The sequence below is a fragment of the Molossus molossus genome, unplaced genomic scaffold (genome assembly GCF_014108415.1).
Source record: "Molossus molossus isolate mMolMol1 unplaced genomic scaffold, mMolMol1.p scaffold_m16_p_7, whole genome shotgun sequence".
NCBI lineage: Eukaryota > Metazoa > Chordata > Mammalia > Chiroptera > Molossidae > Molossus > Molossus molossus.
The window spans coordinates 28,799,335-28,821,173 of NW_023425401.1; the positions used below are offsets into that span (position 1 = coordinate 28,799,335).

At 44.2% G+C, this 21,839-nt stretch overlaps 1 non-coding gene across 1 annotated transcript; it reads right to left on the minus strand.

Moving 5' to 3' along the window:
- Nucleotides 1-19,294: 19,294 nt before the first annotated feature.
- Nucleotides 19,295-19,483, minus strand: LOC118620625. The gene has a single exon (XR_004957519.1). It is a non-coding gene; the product is annotated as a U2 spliceosomal RNA (small nuclear RNA).
- Between the last annotated feature and the right edge of the window lie 2,356 nt (nucleotides 19,484-21,839).

Below are 21,839 nucleotides of genomic sequence, written 5' to 3' on the forward strand. Positions count from 1 at the left end.
GAGCAGGTGTTCATCGACAAGGTGAAGGAGACAGAGCTGGAGCAGAAGGAGAAGGAGAAGGGCAGGAGCTCCGGGAGAAGTCTGAGCACCTCAAGCGGGTCCACCAGGAGGAGATGAACAAGGTGGGGAGAAGCTCGAGCTGGAGGAGGAGTCCACAGCCTTCACCCCTGGGAAGGCTGTGTGGGGGCCCTATAGCCTCAGGCCTTGCGGGCCACCTTGCAGCAGCCTCTTAGGAAGGACAAGGACAAGAAGAAAGCTGGACCCTCAGCCACAAACGGAAGCAAACTGTGCTTTGCTCATGACAACTGCCAAACCGACTGTCCTTTCCCCGTGTCCATCATGTGTCTTTGGCCATCTGCTATCTTTTCATGTGTCTGTTTTTGATCTGTTTTGTTTTTATTTTTCAGTTAACACGCACAGACTTACACGTCAAGAGCAGACATTAGACTTCCAGGAGTTAAGTTGCTTGAGTTACGCTTTGTGTCCCTTTTCCCATATCATGGTGTAAGGATGGGCTGGGCTGGTACAGCGTCCAGTGTTTACAGCCCTGCTCTGCCCCCTGCCCCATCCCCAAGCTGCCCTGGGCCTGGAGGGCCACCCCCCTCTATGCAAATGCGACAAAGCCACTAATGCTGGCATCCGAAACTGATGAGGTTTATTTTGCTCAGAGTCGGTGGCAGGTCTTCCATCCAGTGTCATTATTCCTGACGACCCGCACATGCCCCTCTAGCAAGGCCCCCTCGCGGTGCTCAGCCTAATTGTTCAGCCTCAAGATGCATTGCACGCGGTGCTTTGAATGTGGCCGTGCGGTCCCACACACATGCTGTAAAAGTTCCCGAGTCCCTTTTAATTTTCCAAACCTAGAGCTTAATTTCAATAACTTTAAAGCACCTCCAGAGTTTTATTTTGGCACGAGTGGAAAGATGAATAATATCCTTTCCCCTTATTTCCATAAGTAACACAGACAGACTCCCTAATTTTTAAAAACTAAAATGATCTCTAAGCCTTTCTTATGTAAAAGTATCCCATAGTATATAGGGAGAGGTGGGTAAAAACATCCTGTAATGTCAAAGGCCAAAAAAGGAAAGGAAAACAACATGAGTCATAACACGATTAGCTAGACATCTTGGGGAAGGAATTAAAGAAAGTGATAACTGAACTCTGTCTGCAGTAGCTTTGGCCTCGTACCAGAGCAACTGATGAATCCTCTTCCACAATGACTTTCACAGTATATTGCCGGTTAGTTGCGTTGGAGAGGAGTTTTGTATATTGTATGTTTCATAGGCGATTGCTTCAAGAATTACATTTGTCTGCACTGATGATTACAAAATGTGTTCATGTCATTTAATGTATTTCATGGAATGTGCGTTCACTTTTAATAATATCCGTGTCTCTCTTAACATTTTAGCTGAGCATCACAGTGGTATGATGGTAATCATTTAACAACCTGCTTCCCGCCCTGCCCTCCCCACTTCAAAGCCGCCCTGATTTGTAACAATTTCAGATTTCCATATGGGAGTCCTCCCACCACTGTTGATTCCAAGCTCCCACTGCATCAAAGGGGTTAGGTCAGAAAGAGATGTGCACAGTCAGCTCTTACGAGTAGATTCGAGTGGGCTCCAGAGTATCACTCCGACTCAGCATTCAAGCTTCCTATTAATGGACTAGAAACCTAGTAGGCTTAACGAAAGGGAAAAAATAGCTAGCCTTTGGGGACACATCGAGGGGGGACTGGGAAGCTAAGGCTAGCTTTCACAGAGGAGTAGCCTGTGGTGTTAACCACGCTCTGCCCAGCAGCCCTGGGGACCATTTGCTGGGCCGCGGCCTCTTCTGGCTGCAGTGTACATTGACCCGCAGTGGATGACACTTGTTACCCGGCGATGAAAGATGGCCCTGAAGCCACTCATCAGCTTGCTGTGCCCTCAAGATTGCTTAGCCAATGACTCAGGGAGTGCAGGGTCTAGAAAGCCCAGCTCTCTAGCCTCATGTGTTTCCCAGGGGCATTAGCCTGGAATCACACCCTTGGTGCGCTTACTCCTTTGGGTTTGTCCAGGGAGCATTTCTTTAGCAAACCACTCACACCTTAATCCTCCTCTCAGGGCCTGCTTCTGGGGCACCCCACCTAAGACAGGTATGGGGATGACCACGTCAGGTCCTGGCTTTTCATTTGCCCTTGGTTCAACGTCAAATTAAAGGACACCTTGGAAACGTTAACAAAACTATTTTTTCTAGCAATCAGTGTACTTTCATTTAGTACCATTGCATTTCATTTAAATCCATTATGAGAATTTAATGTATTTATAACAGAATATTTAGTGGACATTTAGGGGGTGCGTGGGCTACCAATTCTGGAAAATATGTGTGTTAAACTGTTTAATTAAAATGACAGAAATGGCCCTGGCCAGTTTGGCTCAGCGGTTGGAGCGTCGGCCTGCGGTCGGGAGAGACCCGGGTTCGGTTCCCGCTAAGGGCACGTACTTCGGTTGCAGTTTGTCCCCGGCCCTGGTTGGTCGTGCGGGTGGCAGCCACTCGATGTGCCCCTTCACGTCGATGTTTCTCTCTCTCTCTCCCTTCCTCTCTCTCCCTCCCACTCTATCTGTACAAAAAATGGAAAAATATCCTTGGGTGAGGATAAAAAAAATAATAATAAAATGACAGAAATGTGAGGCGTTTTACACATATTTTCTGGAGATTCTGGCTCCAGGCTGCCCCAACACGGTACAAGGCTATTTAACAGCAGCTTCCTGATGGCACCCAATCCCCAATCGCGTGACGGCATTCAGGAGTCGCACAGTGAGAACGTTATGTGATAATAGGGGGGATCCTGTTCACACCGTGAGCTAACCAGATCTTTCATGGCTGGGGGGGAACAATCACTCTGCTCTCGGAGGAAAAGATTTAATTTGTCTTTAGAAACACACCCTGTAACTAAGTGGAAAGGTCTGTCACGCTTGTAAAGACGGTGCCAAGTGTGCGATCTGTAACAATTTACCCAGAGCAAAGCGGAGGGGAGACGCGGCTCCTGAACTCTGCACATGCTTCGGCTCCACACATACTGAAAAGGAGAGCCCAGAGGAATGCTTGTGTTTCTGGACTGAACTGTAATAAAAATCCTGCTACCAGGGAATTCTGAAAAGAAGTTCTCCGCAATCAGCAGTGAGAACTCCTCTCGGTGGATGAAGTCCATGCCTGTTGGCGTACATACCTGATAGAGCAAAAATGAGTGAAATTGTGCCTTTTCTCTGTGTGACTCTCAAAACTTAAATAGGGTAAAATGCACTGCTTGATTGGAAAAATGCGAAGATATAAAAAGACCCCTTTAGAGCCTTCTCTGTGGGTCTTTCCTTGGCCTCCAAAAGAGAAGGTTAAATTCTCTTAGAGCTTCTAGAGAATACTTACAAATGCGGTCAGTAAATACAGCGGAGGCTGGCGACAGGGATAAAAATTTGAACAAACTGGAACTATTACAGAACTTTATATAATGTGTCCACACCTGAACTATTACTTCAATTATTGAAAAAAGTGCAGTCCAAACATAAATGCACAGGCCACGCATTCCCCGGCACCTTGCAAGTTGCTGTCTAAAGATAGCACATATGGGTTAAATCTTGAGAAATTCTTTTTTATTTTACCGATGTTATCATACCACCTAATTATACAATTTTGCAGCTGAAAGGAAAGAAAAGATTTCAAAAGAATAAAAGAGAGATTTTTTTAGAGTGCCACAGACTGGAAATAGGTTAGCAGATTAAGGAATAAAAATTGTTTTAAAAAAATTTTAATATTATGCTAACTCTGTACACAATGGTGCTAAGAAAAAGAATTGCAAGAAGGCTGCCGAGGTCATAAAATTAATTACAGACGTTATGTACCTAAGACACTGCCTATCCAGGCAAATACTCGATAGAGATTATTATGGAGCAGTGTGTACGTGTGTCCAGACTCACTGTTCAGACAGACAAGTCCAGGGATGAAATGTACATACGTCGCACACATCTGGTGATTGCGTGGCTTTTTTACTGTTGAAGAAATTCGGCTTGAGTGAATTTAGTGCTATTTGGAAGTATGTTTCTACATCTAGTAAGAACAAAAAGAGAGAGAGCCTTGACTGGTTTGGCTCAGCAGTTAGAGCGTCGCCCTGCGGACCAGAGAGTCCCAGGTTTGGTTCCCACCAAGGGCAGGTACCTCACTTGCAGTTTGTCCCCGGCCTCTCTCACAGTGATGTTTCTTTCTCTCTCTTTCTCCCTCTCTCCCTCCTGCTCTAATTGAAGACAAATGTAAAAATGTCCTCCAGTGAAGCTAAAAAATTTTAAAAAGAGAGATGAAATATTTGCAGAGAGGAAAAGGTAGTCCTACGACAAAACCAATCAGCCTCAGAGGCAATACACCTCCATCTGAAACAAAAGAGCTTATTTCTTCTCTTGTGCAGCACCTTAAAGGGCTCTATGGCTGTTTCTTCCCAGCCCGTTGTTCCTTTAGCACCTTCCCCACAGAGGTGTACTAGTGACGATTTAATTGCAATCTTTTAGTTCCCATTCATTGCATTGGTATTGTCTCTGACCTTCATCTTTCAGTCCTAAAGTCCATTTAAATCCCACTTCATATTTACCGAAGTCCTTACTTGTGGGCATGTGGATAAGTGATGAGTAGGGTGGGAGGGGTGTAGGGAAAAACAACAAGTACCACAGCCTTGTTGAAATGGCCTTATAGAGACATTACCTGTGACAGGTGTCTGAGTTCAGAGCTTCTCCTAACCCTGTCTTCCTTCGTGCCTCACAGTGGCACCTGCAGCCGGGCACGGAGCCTCGGTCCAGCGCCAGAGTGCAGATGAGTGTGGGCGACAAGGAGCAGGGGTGTTTTGAACTGTGGGTGACAGGTTGCTGACAAGCTTGTGCTTGACACAAGGCTGGCAAAAGACAAGAAGGGAACTGACATTGTTTACACCTGTAAATGGGCACCCAGTAAAGAGACACGAGGGCAAGGCCGCTGGGCTGCAGCATGACTGACAGCCCAAGGAGGGAGAGGTGAGCCCTGGCAGGTATCTGACCATGGCCAGCAGCAGCGTAGGCTGGGAAAGTGGGGTGCCCTGCACAGCCTGGGCCCCCCACAGAGCCAGGAAAGTGGGGTGCCCTGCACAGCCTGGACCCCCACAGAGCCAGGAAAGTGGGGTGCCCTGCACAGCCTGGAATCCCCACAGAGCCAGGAAAGTGGGGTGCCCTGCACAGCCTGGACCCCCACAGAGCTTAGAAAGTGGGGTGCCCTGCACAGCCTGGACCCCCACAGAGCCAGGAAAGTGGGGTGCCCTGCACAGCCTGGACCCCCACAGAGCCAGGAAAGTGGGGTGCCCTGCACAGCCTGGACCCCCACAGAGCTTGGAAAGTGGGGTGCCCTGCACAGCCTGGACCCCCACAGAGCTGGGAAAGGGGGGTGCCCTGCACAGCCTGGAATCCCCACAGAGCTTGGAAAGTGGGGTGCCCTGCACAGCCTGGACCCCCACAGAGCCAGGAAAGTGGGGTTCCCTGCACAGCCTGGAACCTCCACAGAGCTAGGCAGAGGCAGGGCTCAGGACTCTCAGTCAGCCACCACTAGCCAGTCGCTCCCAGAAGACACAACCCCGACACTTCAGGCCCCCAGTACTGTTTAAGGACTCAGAGGCGCCCCTGGGTGTTATTTAGCTTTACTGAGAGCCCCCGTGGGTGAGACCCACGTTCTCCAGATCACACTGCGCAGACGCCTCCTGCCAGGACCGCGCGGCCTGAGGGCGTGGGTGCGCTCAGGACTCCCAGGAGAGCTCGGCCGGACGCGCAGTCCCCAGGCCCTGGGTAATCGCTGGAGGAAACCCACTGGGGAGGAAAGCTGAAGTTACACCCCCCTCTGTTGGAGCTCATTTGAAGTTGGATTATGAAAGGAAGGGCACCGGAGATCCGCGGCCCTCCTCGAAGGCAAATGTCTGAGAACCATTTCTGAAGGGAAGGGCTCCCAGCCCAGTGCTCAGACATCAGTGGGCGCTGTGCGTCCTCAGCTGCGCGCCACGCTGTCTGCACCGGCCCTTCGCTCCGTTAGGCGGTCACTTTGCATCTGTGGGAGTGTCGCGTCAAACGTCTCCCCACCTTCCCTTTGTGTGTCTCCTCCGATGGACATCAAAGCCAATGTGATTATCAACAGCCTGACAGCTCTATTGTGACAAATGAAACAATTCCTAACTGCTGGAAAGAAATTAAAACAACTTGGTTTGTAAAACATATTTCGGACAACAATCCAGAAAAAAAAATTATTTTTCAAAACACAGATGAGATCATTGATATTAGTGCATGTGGAAGGAAGGCTGTGTTTTTGAACGTCCTTTACAAATTCTCTTCTTTTAATGCACTCTGAGTCAATTACATCAAGTCGGCCTTAATTCTTTCAAATGCCACTGGTCTAATAAAGGCTCCTATGGAAGATCCGCATGGCTTGTTAAGAGATGTCACCAAAAAATATCATCTCGTGATCTTTGATTTTTTCTAAAGTAAAAGAGCATTTAGAATGTAACTCTGGTTTGACTTTAGCTGGACCCAATCCAACTAGTTTATAAATTAATAGCTCTTTGTGTTTTAACAGTCGGTGATGTTTAATTAGGTTTATTGTTTCCCAACTTAGTTCAGAATTTCACATTCTGATGAGTTTTAAACGACTGGATGAACATTCATCCAGAAAAGTGTTTGTGCTCCAACTTCTGTGAGAACACTGTGTTAACATTAAGATTCCCAGGTGTAACAAAATTACAATTCTCTGTCTCCAGAATTTATAGTATTTCTGCTCGGAGTCACAAACAAGCTGCCCATGGACTCCAGGCCTGCAGAGTTGTTTTCTCCTCTCTTGTTTTCTCTCTTTTCTTTTTCTTTCTTTTCACTCCATTTCCTTCCTTCCGTCATTCCTCTTTGCCAGGACAATGTATACTTTTTTGATTAGTTAGCATGAAACCAAGTAAATGCACATAGATTGCACATCCCGAAGGGCAGGAGTGGAGTAGCAGCTGCCCCTTTGAATGGACGAGCAGGTCTCTCATTCTCCATCCGGACGAAGCCTGTGCCCTTTGCTTCTTTTAACTGCCTGGCCCTGGCAAGCAGGCACTCGCATGAGCCACTGCTCCTCCCGCACAGCGCCGGGCAGTGTTTGACCTTAAGGCTGTATCGTGTCCACATCTTCGTGGTAGATACTCTGTAACTGGGTTCTGCAGCGACTTTCTCCCCTTTTCTCACCAAGCACACTGGGAATATTATCAGTTCATCAAATAGTAGGATATAAAGGGAATTGAGACCAAGTTGACAAAATATTTGGATAGAAAATAAATTAAGATCAACATCAGCAAATGCTCTAGTACCAATAGATGTCAAAATGTCTATACACTGCCTATGTCTTGGCATAAAGGGAGAGAGGTGATTTCTAGGGCAGATGGGGGAGTGAGTATGAGGAGACACCGGAAGGAAAGACACTCTGTCCTTCTGCTAGGGAGATGTCTACAGTACCACCCACAGCTCTCTTGGGGGCAGCTCAGTGACACCAGTTATCTGCCCAGGATTAAAGCAACACATTAGAATAAAAATGGGTAGGGAGTAGGAGGAGACAGTTAGGATCTCACCTAACTTTATGGAATAACTTGGAAATGAGTAACGACATCCATACGATTCCACAAAAGCAAAGTAGTTCTCCAGAAATGTGTTTCTGTCTTCCAAGGTTTTGCTGGCTTAAGTACTCACACCCACCTAAAAGTCAGTAATAGACCCTAATTACATCATCTTCTCAACAAATCACTCTGGTGACAGAAAAAGGGCATTTTCATTATTTCAGCTTATCCCCCATATTTAATAACAGGAGACATTTTGAGGGCACTAGGAGTACTTGTCAGGAACTCCTTTTACATAAGACTAAGAGCACGCCAGGAGTGACACTTGAAATGGATCACCCTCTTAGCCATTCTGTCAGGCTTCCGAAAATTAATGAGTGGGCTGCAGAAGGGGCGTGGCCTACCAGACCATCCAACACATTTGCTGAGCCTGACTTGCTGAAATTCTGCTTACCGAATGCAGAGCTAAACATTTCATTTGTGCACAGTGTTTGCATTCTACCCTAATCCACACTTGAGTTTCCTCCATCCGACGTTGCCCCCTCCTCAGGAAGTGACAGTGAAGTACAGAAGAAAGCAGCACAGGTCACTGTTTCTAGCTGATGGAATGACACAACAGGTCCTTTTCAGACTCAAACTACAAAGTGTTTTACATACAAATCAGGATACTGAATGCTGGATGACATTTACCCCACAATATGAATTAGGTGACTATGATCACTACCAGGTAAGACCCTTACTTGAGTGAAGAAAGACCTTGCTCAGGAAGGCGATTCTCCGATGGCCAGGTTTAGCCGTTGCTCTCTGTAAGAATGATCTCTGCCATTTCTCCAAATATGAGAAACGCAGCTGCAAGAGCTGTGGAAAGATATCATATTTTCTGTCCTTAAAATACTAGAATTTACTGAGTTAAAGAACATAAAGAAACTCAAAAATGTTAAATAAGTAACTGTCTTGAGTAAGGTCTTCTCCAAGTTGTAACAATTGAATAATGCATATTCCATGCTTACCCCTTTATTTCCCTTACAAACCCTGGGCACTGGCTAAACCATTGTAATCACAAAGCTGTCTCAGACAACACTGCCACCTTGTGAGCCTTTGAGGAAACCATCAGACTCCACATTTGTGAAGTCTTTTTTTTCCCCTTCTTTCTTGGATCAGTTACAAGGGAACTTGGGTATATGTCACAGTTCCCCGTTGTTTTGTTTTGTTTTTTTTCTTTTGATGTTCATTGTTTAGGTTTTAAAAATCTGTTCCTCATAAATTCTCTTTGCCCTGGCCTGATTTGCTCAGCGGTTAGAGCATTGGCCTGCAGACCAAAGGGTCTTGAGTTTTATTCCAGTTAAGAGCCCGTACCTAGGTTGCAGGCTCCATCCCTGGCCCAGTCAGGGTCGTGCAGGAGGCAACCAATTGATGTGTCTCTCTCACTTCGATGTTTCTCTCCCCCCCCCCCCCCTCTCCCTTCCACTCTCTCTTTAAAAAATATCTATATATATCCTCAGGTGAAGATTAACAAAAACAAACCAAAAAAACATTCTCTTTAATTCCCTTCCTATTCTTTGGTTTGAATTCTCACCAAATTCATATATAAAAAAATATGTTCATTTGCTTTCTCCTTTCTTTACACCTTTTCTCTCTCTTGCTTTTGTAAGTCAAAAAACTTGATAAGAAGGCAGCAACCAGCTAGAATTAGATAGAATCATTTTGCCAGTGACTAAAGCACCTAACAGTGTCCGAAAATTATCTTCTGAATATATTTCCTGGAGTTGTCTTGTAAATTTTCTTTCTTCTATACCTCAATTACCAAAGTAAAAACAAAACAAAACACATAAAACTAACCTTGCAGTTGAAATCATAGGATTGTTGTTGCTGTTGTTTAGCTTTTTGGACTCTAATTTCAGCTCTACCACATATTAGCTAAGTAAACTTGAGAAATTACTTAAACCATCCGGTGCCTCAGTTTTCTAATCTGTAAAAATCAGCAGAATCATAGTACATACCTTAGAGAAATACTATGAAAAATCAATTCACAAGTATTTGTCAAGGATTTAAAACACTGCCAGCATACATAAAGCTCTAATGTTTTATTCTGTTGTCAACATTGCAATATTATTATTTTGTTGTTGTTGTTCAGATAGAGTGGGAGGGGGAGAGAGAGAGAGAGACATCGACGTGAAAGGGAAACATCAAATGGCTGCCACCCACATAACCCAACCAGGGCTGGGGGCAAACTGCAACCGAGGTATATGCCCTTAGCAGGAACCAAACCCGGGTGTCTCTGGACCGCAGGCCAATGTTCTAACCGCTGAGCCAAACCGGCCAGGGCACAATATTATTTTTTGATGCTACTTTTTTTTTTTCTCTGTTGTCTTTTTTTTTTTTCCAAATCTTTATTGTTGGATGTAAAATGTATTACAGATGTTCCACATTTTTCCCCCATGGATCCCCTCCTCCCCACTCCCGCACCACTCCCACCTTTTCCCACACTATTATCTGTGTCCATTGGTTATGCATATAAGTTCTTTGGTTTATTTCTTCCCACCCCCTCCCAACCCCTTTCCCTTTGAGGTTTGTCAGTCTAGCAATGAATTTGTGCTTCTTAATCCCTTCACCTTTTTCACCCATTCCCCCATCCCCACTCCCAACTGGCAACCAACAAAATGTTCTCTGTATCTATGAGAATGTTTCTGTTCTACCTGTTCATTTTGCTTGTAGATTTCATTGTTGATAGATATGTATTCATTGCCATTTTTTTGTTCATACATTTTATCTTTTTCTTCAAAAAGACCCTTCATCATTTCATATAATAACGGTTTGGTAGTGATGAACTCCTTTAACTTTTTCTTGTCTGGGAAAGTTTTTATATGTCCATAGATTCTAAATGACAGCTTTGCAGGATAGAGTAATTTTGGTTGTAGGTTCTTGCTTTTCATCACTCTGAATATTTCTTGCCACTCCCTTCTGGCCTGCAAAGTTTCTTTTGAGAAATCAGCTGACAGCCTAATGGGAACTCCCTTGTAGGTAACTAGCTGCCTTTCTCTTGCTGCTTTTAAGATTCTCTCTTTGTCTTGAACCTTTTGCATTTTGATGATGATGTGTCTTGGTGTGGGCCTCTTGGGGTGCATCTTGTTTGGGACTCTCTGTGCTTCCTGGACTTGTATGTCTGTTTCCTTCACCAAGTTAGGAAAGTTTTCTGCCATTATTGTTTCAAACAGGTTTTCGATTTCTTGTTCTCTCTCTTCTCCTTCTGGCACCTCCAAGATGCGAATGTTGGCACGCTTGAAGTTGTCCCAGAGGCTCCTTACACTCTCCTCATTTTTTTTGGATTCTTTTTTCTTTTGCTGTTCTGATTGGGCATTTTTTTGCTTCCTTATATTCCAAATCGATGTTTTGCTCCTTGGATTTACATACTCTATTATTGAAGCTGTGTAAATTATTCTTTATTTCAGTTAATGACTCCCTCAATTCTAACTGTGTATCCATGATTTCTAACTGGTCCTTTTTTATGCTCTTGAGGCCCTCCCTAAGTTCACTGAGGTTCTCACTAAGTTCATTGAGCATCCTTATAAGCAGTATTTCGAACTCAGTATCTGTTAGGTTGCTTATCTCCATTTCGCTTAGTTCTTTTATTGGGGTTTTGTTCTGTTCTTTCATTTGAGACCTGTTTCTTTGTCTCCTCATTTTGGCTGCCTCCCTGTGTTTGTTTCTGTGTATTACTTAATGAGAGGTATGGGGCTCGCTGAGACCAGATGCTGCTCGTTTGAAAGAATTTAGGAAAAACCTGAAGCAGGATCCAAGACCGGCCAATCCCTTGGTTGAGCAAGTGGCAACAGCTTGGGTGGGCCTGAAAGTTGGGTGGGGCGGGGCCTCAGGGAGTCAGCAGGGTGGGGCTACCAGTGTGAGCCAGGTTGCTGGAGTCCCAGATATGGCGACTGTCTGCCGCCCCAGGGAAGGGCTCACCAAAGGAACAAAGGCCTCTGACAGCACGTCTGTCCCGGAGAAAGCCCCCTCTCCAGCCCTCGCTCCAGTGCCAAACAGCTCAGTTCTTCCCTGTGTGTCTCTGGTGCCCCTGGAGCTGCCTCCCCTCCGAGCTTAGAGGGAGAGAGTCCGATAAGTCCGTGCGCGGGCCCTTTAAGGAGCTGCCTGGGGCTCCAGCCGCCTCAGCCTCCCTGAGCCTCAGTTCCCGCTGGTTTTTCCAGCCAGAAGTTATGGGGACTCTCTTCCTGGCACTGGAACCCTGAGCAGGGCACCTGGTGTGGGACGGGGACCCCTCAGTCCTCAGGAAGGACCTTCCCAGCCGCCGGAGCCTCCTGATTTTTATCCGCCACACGGGGGTGTGGGACCAGCCCGTCCCCTCCGCCCCTCCTACCAGTCTCGATGTGGCTGCTGCTGTAATTCCGTAGATGTAGGACTTCCATTCAGCTTGGTTTCAGGCAGTTTTGAATGATGGTTGTTCTGTAGTTTAGTTGTAACTTTGGTGTGGTTGTGGGAGGACGCGATACCGCAGTTACCTACCCGCCATCTTGACCGGAAGTCCCCTGATGCTACTTTTTAAATTTAACTATAGTACTTAACCCATACTTTGTGTTAAAGAAATGTGTCGCTTGACTTGGAGCCATAACTACCATATATAACATTGTTCCCATTAGAAACTATGTCTAGATCTTTAAAAATACTCTTAAACTTTTAAGAAAACATCTTTGTTATAAATTAATAACTATCTGTTCACTTTAACTTCACAGAGGTGAAGAAACCATTGAGTAGGGGAGTGAGCAGGATCTGGCTACAGATGAGATTAGAAAAATAATGATTTCCTGAAGTATTTTGTTTGGGTTTTTGTTAGAAATAAAAATATTGAGAAGCAGAGAATAGAAAAAGGAGGAGGATGAGGAAGAGGTGGAGGAGGAGAAAAAGAAGGAAGGAAGGAAGGAAGGAAGGAAGGAAGGAAGGAAGGAAGGAAGGAAGGAAGGAGGGAGGGAGGGAGGGAGGGAGGGAGGGAGGGAGGGAGGAAGGGAGGGAGGGAGGAAGGGAGGGAGGGAGGGAAGAAAGAAATACATTCCAAGTGATGAAAATAGTATGTGCAAAATCTTAGGGGAATGAGTAAGTTCGAAAGCCTATTTTTATAAAGATCTTCTAAAAATAGAAATAAAAAAGATACCTTGGCAATTTAGTTTATTTTCATGGCTTGGTATAAACTTTTTTCCCCCTTACATTCTGGAACATAAAACTGCTGTCTTCAAATCGAAACTGGTCTAGATCCGAAAATGAAAGTGGAATGTATTGTCAATATTTTTTACCATGTATTTAAAGTGGATGGAAATGTAACACATTGAAAGAGCCTTCCCTTCCATTTTTCATAAGGCTCTGAGCTGAGCAGGAGCTGAGGCAGGAGATTGGGCCGGTGGGGGCAGGTGGCAATGGGCATACGCATTCCTGGCAGCAGTCTGAATCAGATGCTTAATTTATGCACTCGTGGCACAGAAAGAAAAAAATGTAGGCACTTACTGTAGCTGCGGCTGATTACCGACTATTCATTAAAAAGGTATTTGGCTTGTGCCAACGCAACCCCAATGTTCCTTGTGAAGAAAAAGTCCATCGTGCAGTTTTCCTACAAATTATGCAGCTTTCTGTTTATTCTTCTTCAAAAACTCATGCCCTGCTTCATAATAAAGAGCTATTTAAAGGTTCTTACAGCCCAGGGATTGTAGCTAAAATACTGGAATCACACAATTAAAGGGAAGAAAAAAACTAAATTAAGCCTCCAAAAAAGGGACACTGCCCAAGTTAATGCTTCCCTTGTGCCCAGGGAAGCTCACTCTGACAAGCAGGGCTAAAACGTGTTCTGGTAATTGCATCTTTCCCCAGCCCTGCTGAGTAATTGCTTTGCAACTCTGCCCTCCTGGCACACACACATAAAGTTATCATGATGTGATCTCAAAACGATACATAGACCCAAAGAGAAATGTTTTATACATCCTGCAGTCGAAAAGAATGGGAAAGATTACCAAGAGAACTAATTCAGTTTTCAGTCTAGCAGCATCTTAGGCATTCATCCAGAAAGGAAAGAAATGTATCCAGAATGCCATCGGGGCTTACACCTTATCTTCTTCTAGACACCAGTCCACGCCGCCAAGCACAGTGCATCTAGGTCCTTTGGCTTCTCAGTATCTATTCCCATTGCAAGAACTAGAGAACATAAGAAATGTCTTGCTGGATCAGACAAATGCCTTATAGCATCATGGAAGGTATGGTCTTCCTCCCTGGCATCATTCTCAAAAGAAAGAAGGTTGACTTTGAAACACCTCTAGATTTCCTTTATAAAGCTAGTATGTATATAATATTCCTCCTTTCCCCCCTTAAATCCTTCCTGACCCTATAAGCATTTTCAGCTTATACCCACCTCCGGAAATTCCTAAAGTGTATAAAGACTGCCATGATAAACAATGTCTCCTTCATTTGCCTTAAAAGAAGCTCTTTACATATGGTGGGCACAGTGGCAAGCACACGGAAGATAGTTGGGGGAACATACCTACCAACTGGAATTGGCTGGATTGGAAATATGCAGAGTCTAACCCCTCAGTGTAAATGCATCACCTGATTGGCTCACTTTGACTGGATGCCTTAGGATTCCACCGTGAACCTTTTGGCTTGGAAGGGGAGACAAGCTTGTGACATCTGGGTCTTTTGCTTCTTAAATATTGATTCCAAAAGAGACGAGACAGGATTTTCGGTGATTCCACTGGCATAGGGGAATGGTTAGGGCTACTAGTTCTCTTCATTGATAAAGCTGGCATAAAGCCATCTGGGAAATGAATGGGCAGACCTTGCTCCAGTCTGTTCTAACCTCATTGTCTTCTAAGAAGCAAGTTGATCGTTATCTTTTCTCTGTCTGCTTGATTGTTTGTAGCTACCCAGCTCTCAAAATGGCCCACTGCATATTATTGAGAGTTTCTCCTTCTTTGTTACGACCAATCGAGCAATAGTCAAACTCAGAAAGGGGACTTGGGATAAGTCATTTGTAACTGTGAAGTTTTGGGAGATAGCTTGAGAGACAAGTTCTAGGACCAACATGGGAAAATCACCAGGAATCCCAGACTAAATTGTTTCTATTCTCAAACCATGCCATCTGTCAGCAACTGAATGTTAAACTGTGTGTATATGGGCCAATGTCTTGCAACTAGAGTTGAAACGTTAGTGTGTATGAGATTTGCTCACTGGTTAGATTGAATTTTTTCAGGTTTAAAGAAATCTATGCAATAAGTTTTCACCCTATGAGCGAGTCTACTCTACAGACTCACTACTCTCTAAGTTATACCTTAGTAAAGAGAGAAAAAGTCATACTGCTACAGTCATGCAATGATGACATTTCTCCAGCACCCCACTCCCTAAAAAATCCCATCTCATTCACAGGTCGAACAGTAAGATACCTGCTCTTCCTGACTCAGAAATATAAACAACACTTGACACTAATGTTCATTTTCCCTGCGCTGCTGTCACAGCTTATTGCTCCTATTTGATGGTAGGAAGACCACTGCTTTGACTTATTCTGTTGCTTACGTGACAAAGGCTAACCCCAAGGTCAGTGGCTGGGTATCATTCATCATGTTGCCAATACATCTGCCATGATTGATGTGGACGACACACTGCAGGGTCCCTGACTTCTGTTGCTGTCGCAGTGTTGCCTCTCAGCCACACCGGGACTAGAGCTTCCAGGACTGTGCCATCTCATCTCATACGGGTCCTCTAACTACGGTGGCTCAAGAACTGGCTGGCTTCCACGAAGCAACGGGGAACCAGGGAGTGCTGGTCTAACATTCTTGCTGAATCAAAAAGTGTGCTGACCTGTGTATGACCTGGGCAAGCACCTAAACTGAGTTGTAATCCTTTGCTTGAGTGTCAACATGGATGATTTTTACCAAATTCCATAGCCCTAATATATAAACGCATCCCAAACATTAAATCCTGGGTGATATGATTAAGCCCGTTAAAATAACCTTGAATTTTTGGCAAAGTTAGCCATTGATCAGTGAATTTTTATCACTAAAGGAAAAGAAAAAGGAGTAACCCCCCTTGTTCTTGAAGATAATATGCAATCTCAGAGACATGATTAAAATCCTAATCCTAGGTCAATAAACAGAACACTCTTGATTTTTCAAGCTTCCCCTCGCGGCAAACCCGACCAGTCCAACACGGGCAGAAGCACTGAAGTCGATTATGGGGAAAATGCATCTGGACTGTGTGTACACTTCCTCTTCACCGTCTTCGTTTAATCAATAGCACACTGAGTCTCCAGCTTCTATTGAATTAGGTTTACAAAGCTTTTTTGTTCTCACCTGTCGCTAAGAAAAATCATTCATGGCATCCTGGATCTGAACGAGCGGAGACTGCATGAATCAAAAAGGTAAAAAACATTCCCTCCCCAGGGAGGCCGCCAGCTGTCTCATTGATTCAGCGCTGCTCTTGGCGGATTCGAGGCTACTCTGGCACCAGTTCCAAAGAGCGCCGTGTAATAAGGTCCACAATGCAAACTGTTACCAGGGAGAGACAGAACATCTGGTCTGGAACAAAGGCAGAGTCCACCGCGAAGCAGCAGCCTGGCCATCCGCATCCAGGCGTGAATATGTGGGGGCCTGTCACCTGAAAGAGGGGTCCCTGAAGCCACACAAGTGAAGATAATGTAGAAACCACATGGAAAAAGAAACCCTGGGAGATGTAACACGTTATTTTCCCATCATTTTTGTCTACATGGGAAAGGATACTATTAACTAGGATACTGTATCTATTTGGGGGGGGGGGGGATGCTCTATTTTTTAATGCAACCAACAACGATTAAAATTGAAATTTTTAAAAAGCAGAAATCAGTGTATCGGGGCCTTTATTCTCTGCGTGTGCGTGCGCATGCGTGTGTGCTTAATGGCTGAAAGCTTCCCTTGGCATCCTGCTGTTATAAGCAGAGCTAATGATTGGCCTGTGTTCTGTAGAAATATTTTCACTGCCAAGGAGCTATTGATGTGGGCAGTGAATCTAAGGACAGTGAGGAGGAGGAGCATGCTCAGTGCCTACCATGTGCCTTCTCCCAAGCTGGGCACCTACACTGGGCACTTTATAGAGTCTTAGGTTGTCCAGGTGGCTTTAGATGCTATTGTTGTTTTTGTTGCTTTAAGTATTAAACAACGCCTTCAGAAAAGAAGAATTTGATTTCCAACTGCTTTAAAATCCAGATTGGAAAAAAAAAAATAGGCTCACCCTGTTGACAAAGCCCCTGTCAGAGTGAGTTGAGAGTCATTATACTCTACATAAGGTTTGTGTACTTCATTCCTTTCCAAAGCCATCTGTCTGAATTTAATTCACTGATAATTTTATCAGTCTCCCCATGCTTTGCCTGAAACCTCTCCGTTGCATTTTTTATTCTTCACAGATGTTAACTCTTTGAATGACAGTTTGAACGCATGTAGAATGTTGATGAAGATCCACGTTCTCTCGGAAGGCTCGGCCTCATCCGCAGCAGCCTTCCCCAACCGCCCCAACCGCCCAGCAGCGCCTGCACGGTGCTTCCGCAGAAGTTCTGCTTCTCGGGGGAAACCAGCCCAGGTGGGAAACTGCATCCAGGACGTGGCTAAAGAAGCCCCCTGCAGTGGCACATGCCAGGCACACGCAATACCTCTCATTTAAGATGCCTCTTGGAAACTGGAAATCAGAATATATTTTCCAGGGACAATTCCAACCTTCCTTCCTACCTAATTGGTGCATATGATGTTATCTTTAAGAAAAGCGGACTGTCAAAAGATACTATATATATATTTAAAAATTAACTGTTTGAAGGAATATCTTTTTTAAAAAAAAAAGCCACTTAAATGCACTTCTAGGTAGTGTATATGTAGATTATCTCATATTATCAAATCATTTTGAGAACAGTCTATTATTACGTCCAGAGTAATTCAGGCTAAAGTTCTTTTTTTTTTTTTTACCATTGTCTATTCACTGTGGACATTTTTTTAATTAAACTTACTGTGGTGACACTGGTTAAAATTATACAGGTTTCAAGTGTACATTTCTATGACACATTATCTGTATATTGCATTGTGTACCCACCACCCAAAGTCAAATCACTTTCTATCACCATGTATTTGACCCCCTTTACCCTTTTTAAAACTTTTTTTTTCTTTATTGATTTTAGGGAGAGGGAGAAAGAAATAGAAACATCGATGAGAGAGAACATCCATTGGCTGCCTCCTGCATGCCCCCTACTGGGTACCTGGCCCACGACCTGGGCATGTGCCCTGACCAGGAATTGAACCAGTGACCTCCTGGTGCATGGGTTGATGCTCAACTACTGAGCCACACGGGCCGGGCCCCCTTTACCCTTTAAAACTCCCCAACCACTATATTGTTGTCTGTGTCTATGAGTTTTTGTTTGTTTGGTTTGGTTTTTTGTTTGTGTGTTTGTTTAATATGTTTTTATTGATTTTTTATTTTTATTTATTTTTTTCTCCAATTTTTATTAATTTATTTTTGTTACAGATGATTCTCCTTTTTCCCTGTTAGATCCCCTCCTCCCCATCCTGCCTCCCCCGCCCCCCAGCATTGTTGTCTATGTCCATTGATTATGCATACATGCATATAAATTCTTGGTTTTAGTTTAGTGTCCTTCAATGGGAGATTGGACAAAGAAGATGTGGTATACAATGGAATACTACTTAGAGATAAGAGAAGATGAAATACTGCCATTTGCAACAACATGGATGGATCTTGAGAATACCACACTAAAAAAAAGTCAGAGAAAAAATTAAGAACCACATGATTTCATTCATATGTGAGATATAAACGAGATTTTTTTTTTAAGTTGATTTTACATCCTGCTTTTCATTTTGCCCAATCGGTATTTCTAAGCATCTTCATGGAACAAGGGATGATGCTGGGCACTGTGGGAGATGGGCAGGGAGGCTCACAAAACACTGACCCCCCCTCCCCAGGAGCGGGGAACCTCATCGGGAAGGTGGGACACAAAGCAGACTGTGACCGTACCGAGTGCTGCACTAGCAGAGCCGGAGAGGAGTTTATTTCACCAGACACATGTGTGCAGACTTCACAGAAGAGACAGATTTTCACTTGGGCCCTGAAACCGGGGTAGGACTTTGAGGAGCAGAGAATGCGAAGGCCTTCAGGCACAGGGAACTGCATTCGGAAGAGCGTGACATGAGGAAACACAGAGGGCACCCGTCTGGTTGGATCGGGGCACATGTGAGGCTCAGTTCAGGATGTAAGATGGAGCCATGAGGTGGACATGGAAAGATGCCATTGGTGCCGAAGGTGTCTGAGCAAGAACAACGTGAACTGCACTTTGAAAGACAATGGCAGTCTCTGTAGGATGCATTAGGAAGGAAGATAGTAAAGACAGGAAATAATTGGAAGTGGCATAAGGGGGTCCTGAATGAAGGCAGGTGCAGTAGGAGTAAAATCTGAAAAATTTGTTCATACAGTCCAACCAAACAGATGGGTGAAACATACTCAAATCAAAGGAAAAACTCAGGTAGACTGAGCAAAGCAACCTGACTGACGTGCTTTGCAGATTTGCCTCTTTCTAAGTTAACTGTTGGTCTCCCAGGAGTCACCACAATTCCCTAAAGGAAGCTCAACAGCCCTTTATGGAAGTGTCTTCCTCATAGTTGTGTTTATCCCCCCAACCCCCGGGGGTACACCTTTCCTGGAAGTATGAAAATACCAGCTCAATGCATTGAGTGTGCAAAACAAACTTATTTTCCATCTCCCTGATCCAAAAACCTATTTCACGTATTATCCTTGTATAGAAGGTATCAGATATTAAACTGATAAGAACAGATAGGACATTTGATATTAGCCAAAAGGCCAAGAAGCAACTGTGATTGTATTTTCACTATTAATTTTGCACTGATATCGTCTTCAGGGCAGCCAGAATGTTCCTGACCGCCTTTGTGTTTATAGGCCCGGAGCTCTCCCTGGAGAACGCTGGTCTGAAAGCCCAGTCTATGCATGGACAGGATAAAGGCCAAGACACTGGCGTCGACTCCACGGTGGCCCAGGTCTGGGGCGTGATAGGCAGAAATGACGGGAGAACATGAGTAGTGCCTTAATGAAAATAATGTTAAGTGTCCAAAATTAAGAATAAAAATGTATTGCTTAAAATTAGAGGTGATGATAACTATTACTGATCCTGTGAAGGACAATGCAGTACATGAACTAAAGACACAAATCTTCTCGGGACATGATTTGTGTTCATTTCCACTAGCCTAGAGAATTATCTGTGGCACTGCACTAGGTCCCCAGCCTAGAAAAACTGCATGTAGAAAGTGTGTAAATACTTTCCAAGGGGAGAATTTGGCTTAATGAGGCGTGGTTGGGACTAGCTTACTGTTCATCAAAACCCACTCTCTTTTCTTCCTGAGTACATAGCCAAACTGTGTTTCCCAGTCTCGCTGTTGTTAGGTGGGATTCCATCACTCACTTCTGCGCATCTGAATGTGTTTGCCAGTGAGGTCCTCCACTTACCACCCTGCGCAGCCTCCAGCTTAGAGTCAGACAGACTTAGATCTTTGTTTCAGCTGTCACTTCATCAGTAAAATCTTTAGCAAGTTGCTTAATCTCTTCGAGCCTCAGTTTCCTTATAAGTAAAACAGGAAAGAATAGGGCTGCTGAGAGCATTGAATAAAACAACATGCATGGAAACCTTTTTGCACAGTGCTTGGCACTAGAAAGCATATGATAGACAATAGCTGTTATTTTCATTGGTAGAGAGAAGGCATCATTTGTATGGTCATATTACCCAGCATGAAAAAGGCCTTGGAGAAGGGGATAAGAAGGTAAATCTAGCAGAAATGTTCATCTCTAGTATTTTCTAGAGAAGAAAACTGCATTTTCAGCTTCATAGATTATCAAAGAATTACCTCTGATTAAAAGAATACCTCATTTCTCTCAAGGTATGCTGGAGAAGCCTAAGATTTAGAGTTGAGATTCAAGTTCCAGTACTTAGACTTCTGCCTCTGGCCATGATGGAATGGCGGCTATGGGAACGACACTCCCGTTGCAAGCTATAAAGCTGCACAAAATACGTCAGGCAGTTGTTGTCAAGCACTGGACTGCACTTGTTCAGCAGCCCAGAGAATGGCTGCTGGGAAGGGATTTCTGAATGCCGATACCAGAGAGGGTAAAGTGCTGAGTAACTTTGGAGTTCTAGCCAGTCCGAGTGCAATAAAAAGACTTCAACCTGTACTGGGGGCATTTAGCTAAGACCCCAGGAAGGCTACACATTGAAATAAGAACAAGGCCCCAAATAAGGTGCAAGCTCTAGGACTGGGAGGTGGGGGGGACGACTGAAATAGACCCTTTCTAACAACAACTAAAACATCTGCAGTAGGGTTTGTCCACTTTAGCACGATTGAAATCGTTGTAGGGTGCTTTTCTTGTAGATTGTGATCTGGTTAGCAGCATTCCTATCCTCTGCTGACTGTGTGCCATCACCACCCCCAGGTTGTGACCGTCAAAAATATCTCCATATGTTGCCAAATGTCTCCTGGGCATCGGAGGAGCAAAATTATGCCTGGTGAAAACCACCACTCTACAAGATCTCAATAATCACCATGAATAAACTTTCAGAAACAAACAAACAAAACAAAGACAAAAACACCTCACCATTCTTTAAAGAAAATGTCATAATCCATAAATCATGTCTTATCCATAATACCCCGTATGTATTTTTAGAAATATGTTATTTTATTTGTTATACCTGCAAATAAGCAAAAAAAAAAAAAAAAGTATGACTTAAAGTCAAAAGAAAAAATAGTTAATAAAAAGTAGTCCCCAAGGATGATGCAGGTGTGGGACTTATCAGAGAAGTAGTCTTATACACTGTTATAAACATGATAAAAGATTTAAAGGAAATGATGGATAGAAAAAGTCAACATGTAGAGAATATTAGTGAAAACTACAGAAAAAGAACCAAATGGAAATTCAAAAACTAAAAAGTATAAAAGATAAAATAAAAAACTCAATGGATGGGCTTAAGAGAAAATCAGACAATGGAAACAAAAAAATCAGTGAGCTTAAAAATAAGTCAACAGAAATTACCCACACTGAAAAACAAAGATAAAAATTATATAAAAAAATGAACAGCAGCCCTGACCGGTTTGGCTCAGCGGTTAGAGCGTCAGCCTGGGGTCCAGAGAGACCCGGGTTCGGTTCCCGCTAAGGGCATGTACCT